This window comes from Marmota monax, unplaced genomic scaffold (genome assembly GCF_021218885.2).
Source record: "Marmota monax isolate L192 unplaced genomic scaffold, Marmota_monax_Labrador192_F-V1.1 WCK01_AAM20220418_F8-fsc00070, whole genome shotgun sequence".
Lineage (NCBI taxonomy): Eukaryota > Metazoa > Chordata > Mammalia > Rodentia > Sciuridae > Marmota > Marmota monax.
In genome coordinates this window covers 3,845,362-3,861,290 of record NW_026692116.1, presented here as the reverse complement: position 1 = coordinate 3,861,290, position 15,929 = coordinate 3,845,362, and positions in this window count along the sequence as shown.

The following is a 15,929-nucleotide window of genomic DNA, read 5'->3' as shown; positions in this document are numbered from 1 at the left end:
AGCCCAGAAATTGCATTACTTTTTAAAAAACGCCCCATATTGTCATGTGGAAGAAGAGACATTATAAATCCTGGGATGTTGCAATTTCTAAAAAGTAAATGATAAAGGGTTGGGAATGCAAATTTGGTGGTTGAGGGCTTGGTTTTTTTTTTTTTTTATTAGTTACTCAAGACAATACAATGATCTTGAGATATCATACATTTAATTCCAATAGGGTATGAATTCTCATTTTTCCACGTGTTCAGATTGCAGGATCACTTTGGTTATACATCCGAGGGCTTGTTTTGAATGCACAAAACCCTGGGTTCAACTGCCTGTTCAAAATTTTAAAAGTAAGGGGCTGGGGCTGTAGCTCAGTGGTAGAGCGCTCACCTGCCAGGCGTGAAGCACTAGATTCTATTCTCAGCACCACATAAAAATAAAATAAAGGCTAAAAAAAAAGTAAAATAATAAACCATTTAAAGCCGTTTAGGCACTGCAGTTCATCAACAGATTCATTGTTCTTGATACACTTGATGGCAACTGTCTTGCTGGAAAAGTTTTTGTAAAATGTTTGTTTTTTGAGGAGATCTTATAGTTTATTACTTTTGTTGTTTCATTCGTGGTCCTGGAATTCAGGTTGGAATTGAGTACCTCATGTGAGGTATGGGTTCTACCATTGAGCCCCTAGTCCTGTCTTATTTTTCATTTAACATTTTCTCCAGGACATTTGCTGGGTTCTTCTAAAGTGTAGACACTTGGTTTTTGGTGTTACTAAATTAGTGAAAACCAAATTTCTTTGATTAAAAGCAGTATTTTAATTTTTTTTCAAAATATGAATGAGTGGCTCAAATGTATCATTTTCATGAATTTTTTGTGTGCTTATTATTGGTTTGAATATCATATTGTATAAACTTATCTTGGCTTTAACAAATTTATCAGTCTGAAAAAAGCCATCTAGCAAAAAATGTCCTCAGTGTTGTCATATTTTCAGTAACTCAAATCTCATCCCTTCCCCCCAAAAATAATTTTTCCTTTTTGAATATAACATGCTATAAAAATCAGATTTTTATGTTAAATTGTTATTAATATTTTTATGTTAAATTGTTATTCTAGTAACTGTTTATTATGCTGGGCATGGTGATACATTGATTTCATTGACCCTGAAGGCTGAGGTAGGAGGATTGCAGGTTCCAAGCCAACCTCTGCAATTTAGCAAGACTGTCTCAAAATTTTAAGAAAAGGGCTGGGGATGTGGCTGAATGGTAGAGTACCCCAGAAGAGTTCAGTTCCCAGTCCCACAAAAATATGTCTATTATTTATTATAATGAGTTAGCTAACAGTAGTACTTAATTTATTTGTATTCACTATTTAATTTCCACATACCTATAAAAATAGGTGTTTTGATAGGTCAGTAAAATTTCAGACAGCTTTACTAATTTATTCAAAATTTCACAGATAATAAGTAATCGAGTTGACATTTGAAACTAGGTTATCTAACTCCAAAACTGTGCTATTTTGAATTTGGTAACTGTCTCTAAAGGGAAAGAAAAAAAAAGTTATAGTCCTGATAATGCTTTAAAAATATAAAACACACATCCTGGTGGTGCACACCTGCAATCCCAGCAACTTGGGAAGGTGTCTCAAAATAAATAAAAAGTCCTGGGCAGGGCTGGGGATGCGGCTTAAGCAGTAGCGCGCTAGCCTGGCATGCGTGCGGTGCTGGGTTCGATCCTCAGCATCACATACAAAAATAAAGATGTTGTGTCCCCCGAAAACTAAAAAATAAATATTTTTTAAAAAATTCTCTCTCTCTCTTAAAAAAAAAAAATCCTGGGCATGTAACAGGCAAGGGCAAAGGAGTGGTTAGAGAAATAGCAAGAGGAGTTGTGAAAATTCACTATCACATAGTAGGATATCCACATTTTGAGGAAAATAAGGAGAATGAAGCCAGGGAATAAATGGTATTTACCCAGCAGTACAAGCAGTTCATGAACTAAAACCTGAAATTTCTTTCTTTTGTCTATTCAGTTAAAGCTGATAAATTTCCATAAGTCAACTCTATGACTAACAAAAATTTTCTGGGAGGGATTATTTGCATGCCTATAATCCCAGCTACTTGGAAGGGCAAAGGAGGAGGATCACAAATTCAAGGCCAACCTCAGCAATTTAGTTAGACCTTATTTCAAAATAAAATAAAATAAAAAAGGCAGAGGATATATAGCTCAGTAGTAGAGTGCCTCTAGGTCGAATCCCCAGTACCACACACACACACACACAACAACAACAACAAAATCTATTGCCTGAAAAAGTAATAACAGGGGCTGGGGTTGTGGCTCAGCGGTAGAGTGCTTGCCTAGCATGTTTGAGGCCCCGGGTTTGATCCTCAGCAGCACGTAAAAATAAACAAATAAAATAAAGGTATTGTGTCCAACCACAATTAAAATTTTTTTTAAAAAAATACCAAAAGAAGAAAAATTATATTGATAATAGGAAAAAAAACAATTTAACTTAATTTTTCTTTACTAGTGCATACATTCCAAAGAAATAATACATGGCTATTGTTTTAATCTGGCTTTGGTGTGGCTGCTTAGGCAGCATTTTTGTGGCAATAAACAACTGGTACAATATTTGCGGGTTAGAGTTTACCTGAGGATCACCAACTTGAGAACTTTGCTCACTAAAAAATTTTTTTTTTAATTCAAGGATTGCTTTTATAAGTCTCGTTATGCATATGAAGTAGAGATATTTATCATAGCTTGCAAATGTTCTAAAATTAGTGTAAGGGGCTGGGGCTATAGCTCAGTGGTAGAGCACTTGCCAAGCACATGTGAGGCACTGGGTTCGATCCTCAGCACCACATAAAAACAAATAAATGAAATAAAGATTAAAAAAATAGAATCATCAATAATATTTTTTATTCCAATATACATATTAATTTTTGCATTTCTGTTGAGACTTTATTAATGCACATATGTATTTACATGTAGTTCTAATAACAAAATGTTGCATTTTACTTTAATATTAGAGGGGAAACTATCATATTCTTACTTTATCCTCACAAGTATTTTAATGGCTCCATAATAGTTCTAATAGATTTACAAAAATTAATCATCTCAATTCATCTATTGAAGGACACCTAGGTTGGTTCCATAGCTATTATGAATTGAGCTGTTATGAATATTGATGGGGCCATATCATTAACATATGCTGCTTTTAAGTCCTTTGAGTATACACTTGAGGAGTGTAATAACTGGGTCAAATGGTGGTTCCATTCCAAGTTTTCTGAGGAATCTCCATACTGCTTTCCAGATTGGTTGCACCAATATGCAGTCCCACCAGCAATGTATGAGCGGACCTTTTTCCCCACATCCTTGCCAATATTTATTGTTACTTGTATTCTTGATAATTGTCCATTGTTTCTTATTCTTCCAGCAGTATGATTGAGCATATCCTCATGATGATGCAGAAATTGCTTACTTATTTATTCATTTAGTTAATAAATCTTCAATGTGTTAGGCATTGTAATAATAAGGAATAGGAGAAAAAGAGTCACATAACAAGTTGTCTTTGTTGAAGAGCTTGTCATCTAAACAGGTAAGAAAACCAGAGATGACAAAGTGCAATGATTAAGTGCCATGATTGTGGTATGAGTAGCCATATGGGCATAACGAAGGACTTCTAAATCAAAACAGGTATTTGGTTTGTTATGATTCTGATATGATTTGAGTGTCCCCTAAGACTTCATGTGTTAAAATTTAATCCTCATTGTGAGGTAGTTAAGAGGATTGACACATTCTCATTATGTGTTTATAGGTGGGGGACTTTGTAAAGTTATTAGGTTAAAGTCATTAGAGTGGAGCCCCAATGATTAAATCCTGGTGGCTTTATAAAAAGAGGAAGAGGCCCCATGCAGTGGTGCACTCCTGTAATCTCAGCAGTTTGGAAGGCTGAGACAGAATTGCGAGTTAAAAGAGTTCAAAGCCAGCCTCAGCAACTGCAAGATGCTAAGCAACTCAGTGAGACCCTGTCTCTAAATAAAATACAAAATAGGGCTGGGGATGTGTGGCTCAGTGGTCGAGTACCCCTGAGTTCAATCCCTGGTACCAAAAAAAAAAAAAAAAAAAAGAGAGAGAGAGAGAGACCAAATACACACACTTACCCATATATAGTCCCTATATCTTTCCATGTGAATCTCTGCTACCAGACTGCTAGGCCAGAAGGTCATTACCAGATTAGGCTCGGTAGGCCTTGCACCTCCAGAATTGTGAACCAAAGTAAACCTCTTTTAGAATTTACCTTGTCTGTGGTATTATGTTATTGAGAACAAAAGGAGATTAATACAGGGTGACAGTGGAAAGTACCATGAAGGAGTATTCTTGAGTAAGGTTTCAGTAAGATGAAGGAAATTTTATGCAGAGGAACAGCAAAAGCTCAATAAGTCAAAACATGGCATTCTTGGTGAAGTGTGATATTTTGTTGAGGGTTGCAAGGAAAGGAACATATGAATAAGTAGTGTGAGGAAAAAAATATTCAAGGAAATATAGTAGTTAAGGTTCTTCTGAATGCAAATAAAAACTCCAGCTAGGTAAGTTGGATTTTCTGGAAGGAAGTGGGTATCTCTGGAATATTGGGAATTGTTGAAGAACCAGGGAAACTGTGGAACTGTGTAGTAGGAATTTATAAGCTGTCCTGGTGAGCTGTAAACAACTTCCCATTTCTCTGCCCCTTACCACAAAATTCTACTTTCCCTGCAGAGCAAGTAAGATACCTATTAGATTAGCATAGGGCTTACAGGGAAAATCCAGCACAAGGGAGGAACAGCCACCTCCATATCACTGTTATGTGGGTGGATATTTGATGCTGTTACACCCTGTGCTGAAGAAAGTAGTGTCACTGTGAGCTTTATGGCTGACTTAAGAAGTATCTGTTACATCTAATTATTTGGCTGCCTTTCCCCACCTATATAATGACAAAAATGCCTCCAACCTATTTGATCCTACTGTTCTAGTACAACAGTCCCTATACATCTTTCCAATTCAAACCTACTTTGAACTAGTGGAAGAATGTCTTGGGTTATTATTTCTGGTTCTAATCTCTGGGTATAAAATGCCTATTATTATTCTAGTTCCAGCATAATCTCATCCAAGTATGACTCCTTATGGTCCTTCAATGTGAGTTAGGGCCACGATTCTGAAAGACAAAATCCCAGATGCCACAATCATAAATATTTAAATCCCAAAAGGTCAAAATCTCTAAAGTCTAAAATTCTGAAAGATCAAAATTAGCTGCACATCTGTAATCCCATTTACTTAGAAGATTGAGGCAAGAGGATCACAAGTTTGAGGTCAGCCTAACCAATTTAGGGAGACCCTGTCTCAAAAATATAAAAAGGTCTGGAAATGTAGCTCAGTACTTGCCTAGCATGTGCAAGTCTCTGGGTTCAACCCCAAGTACCTCAAAAAGAAAAATCCCAAAATTTATTTCTGGAAAAATAATTTTTAAAAATATTTAAAAGATATTAATTTACATTTTAAGAAGGTATTTATATGAGAAACACTTAAAAACACGAAACACTTCATGGCCACCTTATGCAACAAAATAGGCAATGAGGGGCTGGGTCTATTGCTCAGTGGTAGAGCATTTGCCTAGCATGTGTGAGGCACTGGGTTCAATCCTCAGCACCACATAAAAATAAATAAAGAAAATAAAGGTCCATCTAAAACTAAAAAAAATTTTAAAAACAGGCAATGGTACTTATTTTTCCAAGAATAAACACTCAGGTATACTAATAAGGGTCACATATTGGGGCTAGGGTTGTAGCTCCGTAGAGGGCTCACCTAGCACACTTGAGGCTCTGGGTTCAAACCTCACTACCACATAAAAATGAAATAAAGATATTACCCACCTACAATTAAAAATATTTTTTTAAAAAAGAGTCACATGGGTATAACAGTTGTGGCAAGACAAACCAAAATTTATTTAAGTCAGAAAGTGAAAAGTATAAATGCATGTCACTATGGTTAGTAAGCCTGTGTACCCAACTTTATAACTGCTGCATCTAAAACACTGATAAACAATCTAAATCTTGATGAGATCATTCAAAGCCAGTGGGTCACCAGTGCAAATGTAGTTGCCAAAAAAAGTCAAGAGCTTTAGAAATTTTATAGTTCACAAATGTAGATGTAGAAAAAGGGAATCAATTTTAGGGAAACTTCGACATTTTTATGTACATACACAATGCTTTTATACAAAGTTGATATTGTGATAATGCACTTTTAAGGAGTCAAACTTGCAAAAAAATTTGCACAAAACAAATTAGGACTCTAAAAGCCTTTATACAACTTACACTTCCAGAATTGGAAATGATGCAAAGATGAAATACATAGCATAGAGAATTGTAAAAACTAATGACAATTACAAATGGTGAAGAAAAATCCCTAAATAACTAAAAAGAAAACTTGGTGTATGAAGACAGTTTATTACAAAGCTAGGCATGATGGCATACACCTGTAATCCCAGCTACTAAGGAGGGTAAGGCAGGAAGATTGAAAGTTTGAGGCCAGCTTGGGCAACTTAGACCCTGTCTCAAAATTTTTAAAAAGGGCTGGAGATATAGCTCAGTGGTAGAGCACCCAGGGTTCAATAGGAAGGAAGAGAGGGAAGAAAGGAAGGATGGATTATCCAGAGATAGATGGGGAGGGAGAAAGAAAGGGAGGGGAAAAAAGGAAGGGAGGGAGAGAGAGAAGGAGAGGGGAGGGAGGGAAGGAGAGGGGAGGGGAGGAATCCAGAGATAGATCATGAGCACTTGCATATAGGTAGGAAGGAAGGATGGATTATTCTAGAGATAGATCATGAGCACTTGCATGTAGGTAGGAAGGAAGGATGGATTATTCTAGAGATAGATCATGAGCACTTGCATATAGGTATACATAAGAGCTGGCTTACTTCTCATAATCATTGTATTTTGAAGTCTTGCATCACAATGAATAACTACTTTTTTTCTTTCAGGGCATGGCTCTCTGGAGAATACATTCATGTGCATTTTCTATGTGGCATTGCTTTTCAGAAAGTCTGTAATTTGATATACACCAACATAAACATTCTCTATTAAATTTTCCCACCTTTTGTGTCATGATTCTGGTTGTTTGGGTATGTAGAAATCCACTCCACATGCATTCATATAGATGACAAATTTGTCAGGAACAATACTAATGATCCAACCACAATATGTAGTGTGTCTTATTATCCTATTGTGCACATAGTCATTTTCCAGACAGGAAATTGGCTGGCTTCTTCCGGCAACTGTGGCTTTAATTTATTAACAGTTCCTGGAGTGATTTCTTCTTCTTCTCCTCCTCCTCCCCTTCCTTCTCCTTTCTTCTCCCCCCTTCCACCCCCACACCTCACAGTACTGGGGATTGAACCTAGGGACATGTGCCTCTCAGCTACATCCCCTAGCCATTTTTTGTTTGTTTTGACACAAGATCCCCCTAAATTGCCCAGTCTGGCCTCCAATTTAGGATCCTCCTGCCTCAGCCTGTTTTAGTTGCTGGGATTACAGAGGTGTACCACTGCACCTAGCCAGCTCCTAGAATTTCATAAAAACTGGAAAAAAAAACATCAGTTCAGACAAATCTCTCTCTCACTCTCTCACACACACACATACACACACACATTTTTGGTACTGGGGATTGAGCCCAGGGATACTTTACCACTGGGTTAATCCCTAGACCATTTCTTTCTTTTTTTAAATTTTGAGACAGAGTCTCGCTAAGTTGTTTAGAGCCTCACTAAATTGCTGAGACAGACTTTGAACTTGTGATCCTCCTGCCTCAGCCTCCCAAACTGGTGGGATTATAGTTGTGTGCCACCATGCCTGGCTCAAATGACACATTTAAAAAATTTTTTTTAGTTGTTGATAGACCTTTATTTATTTATATGTGGTGCTGAGAATCGAACCCAGTGCCTCACACATGCCAGGCAAGTGTGCTACTGCTGAGCCACAGTCCCAGCCCCTCAAATGACACATTTTTAAACTAAAGTTTTCATTGTAACTATATTGTATGGCCAATTCCTTCTTCGGATTTTGGCTTTCAACCCTTCTTTTGTAGTTTTTTCTTTTCTACCATAGGATTTAAGGTTTCTAAGATTTCAGCTTTCATGATCTAAACATTTTAAGATTTTCACCATTTGGGATTTTAGATTTCAGGGATTTTAATGGTTTGGGATTCCAACTGTGGGATTTTGGTGTTTGGTATTGTGTTTTCCAGGATTATGATGGACACCATTGCAATCCATGGACAAACTAAGTATAATTACTACCTGCACATTCAAAAAATAATTGTTGAGGCCAGGGGTGGCAACAATTGCTACAGAAAGGAAGAAAGGAGACAAAAAAAGTAATAGTTCTTATTTTAAAAGTGAAAAAGAAACAGGATATTTAATCTGATAATTAATCAGGGCACGGCTCTCTAGAGAATATGTTCATGTGCAGACATTCCAGCATTGTACATAGACTATTCCCTCTCCTGTTAATAAGTCCATGTCTGACATGTATGACTACCCATTCCAAGTTTCCTTGCTTGTAGCTAAAATCTCATCTGACTGGGGGCTTTGCCTTATATGGTGATTTACTCAGCTTTTATTTTTATAAGTGATCATCAGCATCAAATGTGTAAAACTGAAGCAGATTGGAGAACATCTGAGTTGGAATGACTGGTAGCCAATGAATATTTATGCAATAAATTATCTCCAGTTTTTAAATGATAAACTGAAACACAGACTTTAGATAAATTATTAGGTAATAAAGCATGGATTTAAACCCATGTTCTCTGACTCCAGAACGACTCTTCTTTATAGTTATGTTATGCTACCTCTGCCCTGTTAGAATGAAGATTTAGTGTGGGCACTGGGCTTCCCATCAGGATTAAGTCATGTCTCAACTCTTCAACTTTTACTGGCTTTGGGACCAAGAACAAGTTATTTAATTTTTTTAAGTTCAGTCTTTTCATGTATAAAATGGACATACCCTTTGCACCCTTTGTATACCCAGAAAAAAAGATTAATAAAAATGATGGTGGCTATTTTTATTAATTCAACAAAAAGTACTGAGCATTTGGTAACAGGACAGTGGACACATTCTTGTGATCGTGGATATTCCAAGAACAAGAATCTGAACTAAACCATAAAATGAAGTTATCAATGTGTGTGGCTCACACATGTACCTCTCTTGTCTTGGACTATGAACACCAAGACTAACATGTGGGAACACAGTGGTGATTGTGAACTGAAGAGGACAGACAGATAAGGAAAGGAAAGGAAAAAAAAAGGTCTGGAACAATCAAAAGGGAGCAAGATAAGGAACAGGAGAGAAATCAGGAATACTCCCAAGAGAAAGAATATCACCTGGTTTTCTTAAACCTAGCTTATAAAGTTTGGGTTTTATAAGTAGAATGAATTAATCAGGAGATTCAGGTTGCAGAACAGGAAGTCAGAGTAGGTGAAATGAGACTGGATCTATGAAAGACCTATGGAGAGGAAAAGGTAGATAGAAATTCTCAATAGACTACTGAAAGCACGATCCTGGGGAAGGAAGGAAGAAACTTTTTTTTTTTTTTTAATTATCCTCAAATGCTGATTTGGAGGATAGCCATACTTTATAATATGAGCCAAGAGATAAAATTAAAACTGTCTCTTAGGAGGGGAAAATAAGCCTCTTTTCAGGCTGAATTCCCCAGCTACCTGGCTTGTTTTCAGCACTGTAAATGAGCACTGGGAAAAGAACAGGCTTTAGAGAGACTACCCAAGCAATTCACCTGATGTTTTCTTGGTAATCACAGTGCAATTCTTTTTTTCTTTTTAAAATGTTTTTTATACCTTTATTTGTTTACTTTTATGTGGTGCTGGGAATCGAGCCCAGTGTCTCACAGGTGCTATGCAAGCGCTCTGCCACTGAGCCACAACCCCAGCCCACAGCTCATTTTTTTTAGTTAGGCTCACACAAAGGACTTAATTCTGATTTTTTATAGCAAGTGTCATTTTTAACATACCAAATGCACCAAAATATGTCCAAAACTGTGTTATTGGAATGTAGGGGAAGAAGAGTGAGTTACATATATCAATCTTTGTGTTGACCTAATATACAATTCTGCAGATTTACTAAGCTTGGTTATATGATTTGATCTAAGTCATTTTCATAGTTAAGGCCAACATTTATCACAATAAGATAATAATTAACTTACCAATTATAGTATTTTTCAGGAGTACCTAATGGTAAGTGGCTTAATTATGGCTAAATTATAGGCAAAGTAATTGAGAAAATCATTGTTCCCAAATCCCAGTTTTCAGTGTTCACCATCAAATCTACCACCATCACAAAACCAAAATTAGGATCATTGCTTTGTTTGGAAGAAAGGGACAACTTAAGCATAAAGATAAATCCATTCTTCACACAGCTGTTTCTCTATGTGTTTGCAGCTTCAAATTAAATAGTAACAACCAGTCATGGAGAGGAAGAGGTAGATAGATATTCTCAATAGACTGTGCAGTGGGGAGATAAGAAGATCATGAGTTCCAAGTCAGCTTCAGCAATTTAGCGAGGCACTAAGCAATTCAGTGAAACCCTGTCTCTAAATAAAATATAAAAAGGGGTTGGGGGTATGCCTCAGTGGTTAAGTGCCCGGTACAAAAAAAAAAAAAAAAAAAAAAAAAGAATAACAATTTCAATTTCTGTGGTATAACTGATTGTTTTGAAAAACATGAACCAACACATTTAATTTTTTTTTATTTTTGTGGTACTGGGGATTGAACCTAGGGGTACACTACCATTGAGCTACTTCTCCAGCATCCCTTCCCCCCACCTTTTAAAAAATATTTTGAGGCAAGTTTCTTGCTAAGTTGCTAAGGCCATCTTCAAGCTTGTTGTCCTCCTTCTTCAGCCTCCCAAGTAACTGGAATTACAGGTCTTTGCCACCATGCCAGCTACATTTAGCTTCAAGATCTACTAAGTGGTCACATGCATACGGTTACCCATGAATATTAAGTGTTGAGCAGTTTAAATTCATAAATAATATTTAGCTTCTGAATAATGATGGCAAATATATACATTTATGCACAAATCACCTATAATTCATTAAGAATATTTTATTGGCTTATCAAGCAAATTACAATCATAATGGTATATGCCATTATACCCCAGTTGTGTAGCTTTAGAAAAGTAATTGAATTAGAATATTTCACAAGTCTACATTAGCATTGACATTGTTATAAAATATAGTATTTCCTCTGCTGGGTAGGTGTGGTGGCACATGCCTGTAATTCCAGCAACTGGGGAGACTGAGGCAGAATGATTGCAAGTTTGAGGTCAATGTAAGCAACTTAACAAGGCCCACAGCACCTTAGTAATAGCCTGTCTCAAAATAAAAAATAAGAAAAAGGGCTGGGATATAACTCAGAGGTAAAGTGCCTCTGGGTTCAATCCCTACTACTACTACTACTACTACTACTACCACTACTACTACTAATAATAATATTTGCAATATTTCCTGACTTAAGAAACATTCATTCAATATGTTTCTGTCACTTTTTCACTCTCTAGACAACTATTGGTCAAAACAACTCTAGGCCAGGTGCAGTGGCGCATGCCTGTAATCCCAGTGGCTTGGGAGGCTGAGGCAGAAGAATTTCAAGTTCAAAGTCAGCCTCAGCAACTTAACAAGACCCTGTCTCTAAAAATATATACGTAGAAAAGGGCTGGGGATGTGGCTCAGTGGTTAAGTGCCTCTAGATTCAATTCCTGGTACGAAAAAAATCAAAACAACAAAAAAGAAAACAGCTCTAGAAGAAGTCTCAGACAACCAAAACAGGGGAAATGATTAAATCTACAAAGCATCTTTATATTTTCTCATTGAACTTCAATGGTATTCAAAACCAAGTAGATAGATAACAAAAGTGGCCTTCATAATCAGTGAGGAAAGTATAAATTATACAACAAATGAAGGGACCATTGGCCAATTATTTTGAGGGGAAAAAACCCCACCATATTCCAAAATAAAATTCCTGGTGGATGAAAGTTGTCTTTGTTTGTTTTTTAGGGTCTTGCCAAATTGCCCAGGTTGGCCTTGAACTAGGGATCCTCTGCCTCAGTCTCCTGAGTTGCTGGGATTACAGATGTGTATCACCACGCTCAATTTAAAGATTTTAGTATAAAAATGAAACCATAGACTTACTGGAAGAAAACACAGAAAAGAAGTATATGATCTTGGGAATGAAATTATATTACATGAAATATAAAGCAAAAGACTGAGTTTTTAAATACCTAAAAAACTAAAATCTGTGCTTCAGAAATCACCAAAAAAAAAAAAAAAAATTCAAAGGGTATAATGCCAAACTGAGAGGAATAAAAAGAGTCAAAGAGTTAGTTAAAATCAATTGCAAAAGAAAAATAGCTGAAAATAGAAATGGGCAAATGGAGGCATATATACACAATGGAATGTTACTCAGCAGTAAAAGAATAAAATCATGGCATTTGCAGGTAAATGGATGGTGTTGGAGAAAAATAATGCTAAGTGAAGTTAGCCAATCCCCAAAAACCAGCCAAATAAAACGTTTTCTCTGATATAAGGTGACTGACTCATAATGGGGTAGGGAGCGGGAGCATGTGAGGAATAGACGAACTCTAGATAGGGCAGAGGGGTCGGAGGGGAAGGGAGGGGGCAGGGGGTTAGCAATTATGGTGGAATGTGATAGACATCATTATCCAAAGTACATGTATGAAGATATGAATTGGTGTGAATATACTTTATATACAAACAGAGATATGAAAAATTGTGCTCTATATGTGTAATAAGAATTGTAATGCATTCCACTGTCCTATATTTAAAAAATAAAATCAATTAAAAAAAAGAAATGGGCAACAGACTTCTATGGGTAAGTCAGAAAAGAAGGAATAAAAATGATTTTTTTCCATTTTTATCAATAATCAAAAACACAAAACATCATTTTTGCCTAATTGGTAAGGATTATATTAAGAAATATTATCCAGCATTAGAGAAGATACTACATCTGATCTGGAGGACTCTTTAACAAAATGTCTAAAGATTATATACTTTTGTGGGGTGGGGGTACAAGGGATCAATTTCTGGGCTTCACACATTCTAGGTAAGCTCTCTACAACTGAAATACATCTCCAACTCTCTCTTTTATGTTGAGATAGGGTCTTGCTAAATTGTCCAGGCTGGCCTTGAACTTGTGATCCTCCTGCTTCAGCCTCCTGAATAACTGAGATTTCAGGTGTAATCCACTATGTCTGGCTAAGTGTATACCTTTTAAATAGCAATTGCATTTCAAAAATAATACTGAGGGAAATCTATGCCAAAGAAAATAATCAACCATGTGTGTCTTAAGTTGTTTGCTGCAATTTCTTCCTTCCCACCCCCATTTTTTTCTTTCTTCTTTCTCTTTGGTTTGTATTTGATATTAGTGAAAAATTTAAAAAAACTGTCTAACAAAAGGAGGACTGGTCAAATAAAGTATGGTAAATTCATTTAACAGAACATGTATGCTATTCAACAAAAATGATCCCATAGTTAATATATTTGGAAAGATATTCACAATCTATTAACCAAACACAAATATTGGGATACAGAACAAAATGTATTGGGGCGGGGTCTCTATATCTCACTCTCTCTGTCCACTGACCCTATATGTACATGTACTGTAAATACATAATCAACCATGAGAAGACAAACTATGAGATTCTTTTCTTTTTTAGAGTCTTGCCAAATTGCCCAGGTTGGCCTTGAACTAGGGATTCTTCTGCCTCAGTACCAGGGATTTGTAACAGGGACTGTAAACCAGGGATGCTTAACCACCAACCCACAGCTCCCGCCCTTTTTAAAATATATTTTATTAGAGACGGGGTCTCACTGAGTTGCTCAAGGCCTCACTAAATTGTCGAGGCTGGGTTTGAACTTGTGATCCTCCTGCCTCATTCTCCTGAGTCACTGGGATTATAGGTAAACAAATTCTTTTTTTATTTTTATTTTTTTACTAGTAGATGGACACAATATCTTTATTTTTATTTATTTATTTTTATGTGGTGCTGAGTATCCAACTCAGGGCCTCACACCTGCGAGGCAAACACTCTCCAACTGAGCTACAGCCCCAGCCCCAAACAAATTCTTAAATGTTCTTTTTCAGTGCTGGGCATAGTGGTATTCACCTGTAATCCCAGCTACTTGGGAGGCTGAGGCAGGAGGATTGGAAGTTCTAGATTAGCCTGAACAACTTGGAGAGACCCTGTCATAAAAAATTTAAAAAGGCCTGGGGATATCGCTCAGTGGTGCAGCATCCCTAGATTCAGTTCCCAGTACTGGGGGAAAAAAAAGAAGAAAAAAAAAGAATCATGAGTTTGTTGGTTGAGTATATATGTTTTAATTGATCATTATGATGCAAAATTGAGGGGGATTTTTTTTTTTTTTTTTTTTTTGGTTCTTAAACTCAGGGGTACTTGACTACTGAGCCACATCCCCAGCCCAATTTTGTATTTTATTTAGAGACAGGGTCTCACTGAGTTCTTTAGTGCCTCACCATTGCTTAGGCTGGCTTTGAACTCACGATTCTCTTGTTTCAGCTTCCTGAGCCACTGGATTACAGGTATGTGCCATTGAGCCCAGTGGGAAATTTTTGAATCCTAAAATGCTGGTACATTATCAGATCGTTATTCATTTCATAAGATATTACTTATAATCACTATTTTTATCATTACTATGGCAATGTTTTAAGTATAAGAATGCCTGATTTAGGAATGCAAGTCCTGTAAGACATATAATATGAAATACGAAGTAAATAATGATTCCTTACTTTAAATATAATAAGGATGTGGGAAGAAGTGGCAGGCAAGAAGGCTCTGTGTTACCATAGGGACAATTAAATTCTCCATGATGCAAACCAACCCCTCTCCAGTTTCAGGTCAATGACACACTAGGTTCAAAGGATATCAACAAATAATTAAGCATATATCTACTCTTTTGTACAAAGTAATTCTTATCTCAAAACTGCTATAAAATATTATTCACACAAATTAAGGAAAACCAATCTAAATTAGTACTTTTAAACATTCTTTTGAGGGAGGTGTTTAAGATGCATGGGAAGACAAATTCTTATCGCAAGTCATTCAAGAAATGTTATGTACAGACTAAGAATTGATACTGATGCTAATTAAAATCATTAAAACAAAATTCTATAAGCGCTTCAGTTACTTTTTTTTTTTTTTTGCAGTGCTGGGGATTGAATCCAGTGGCACTCTACCACTGATCTACATCCCCCAGTCTTTTTTCTCTTTATTTTGAAACAGGGTCTCACTAAATTGCTGAGGCTGGCTTGAACTTGAAATCATCCTGCCTCAGCCTCCTGAGTCACTAAGATTGCAGGTATGTACCGTAGTGCCCAGTTTCTCTCTCTCTCTCCTCCCCCCACCTCTGTATTACTGGGGATTGAACCCAGGGGTGCTGTATCACTGAGCTGCATCACCATCCCCAGACTCCCCCTACCCCAGTACTAGAGATTGAACCTGGGGCCTTGCATATGCTAGGCAAGTGCTCTACCACTAAACTATATCCTCAACCCTTCAGTTACTTTTTAAAACAATCCCCAAAGTCGTGCTGTGATTTGCTCATTTTAAGGATCTATGTTAAATTCTAGAGCCAATCAAGGAAGTTAATGGCTTAATTGAGTAGTCAAGATAGCCATTCATCAATTCCTTCTTTCATTCAATAAAATTTAATTTGCTACACGCCAAGGCAATGTACTGAACACTAATACATTAAAGAATATCTAAAATGTGTCCCCTCAAAAAATTTACATTTAGAAAGAGAGATAGATGTATAAATAAATTATTGCTTTTGGCCAATTTCAGTGACTGCCACATCCATTGCTCCTTCTAGCAG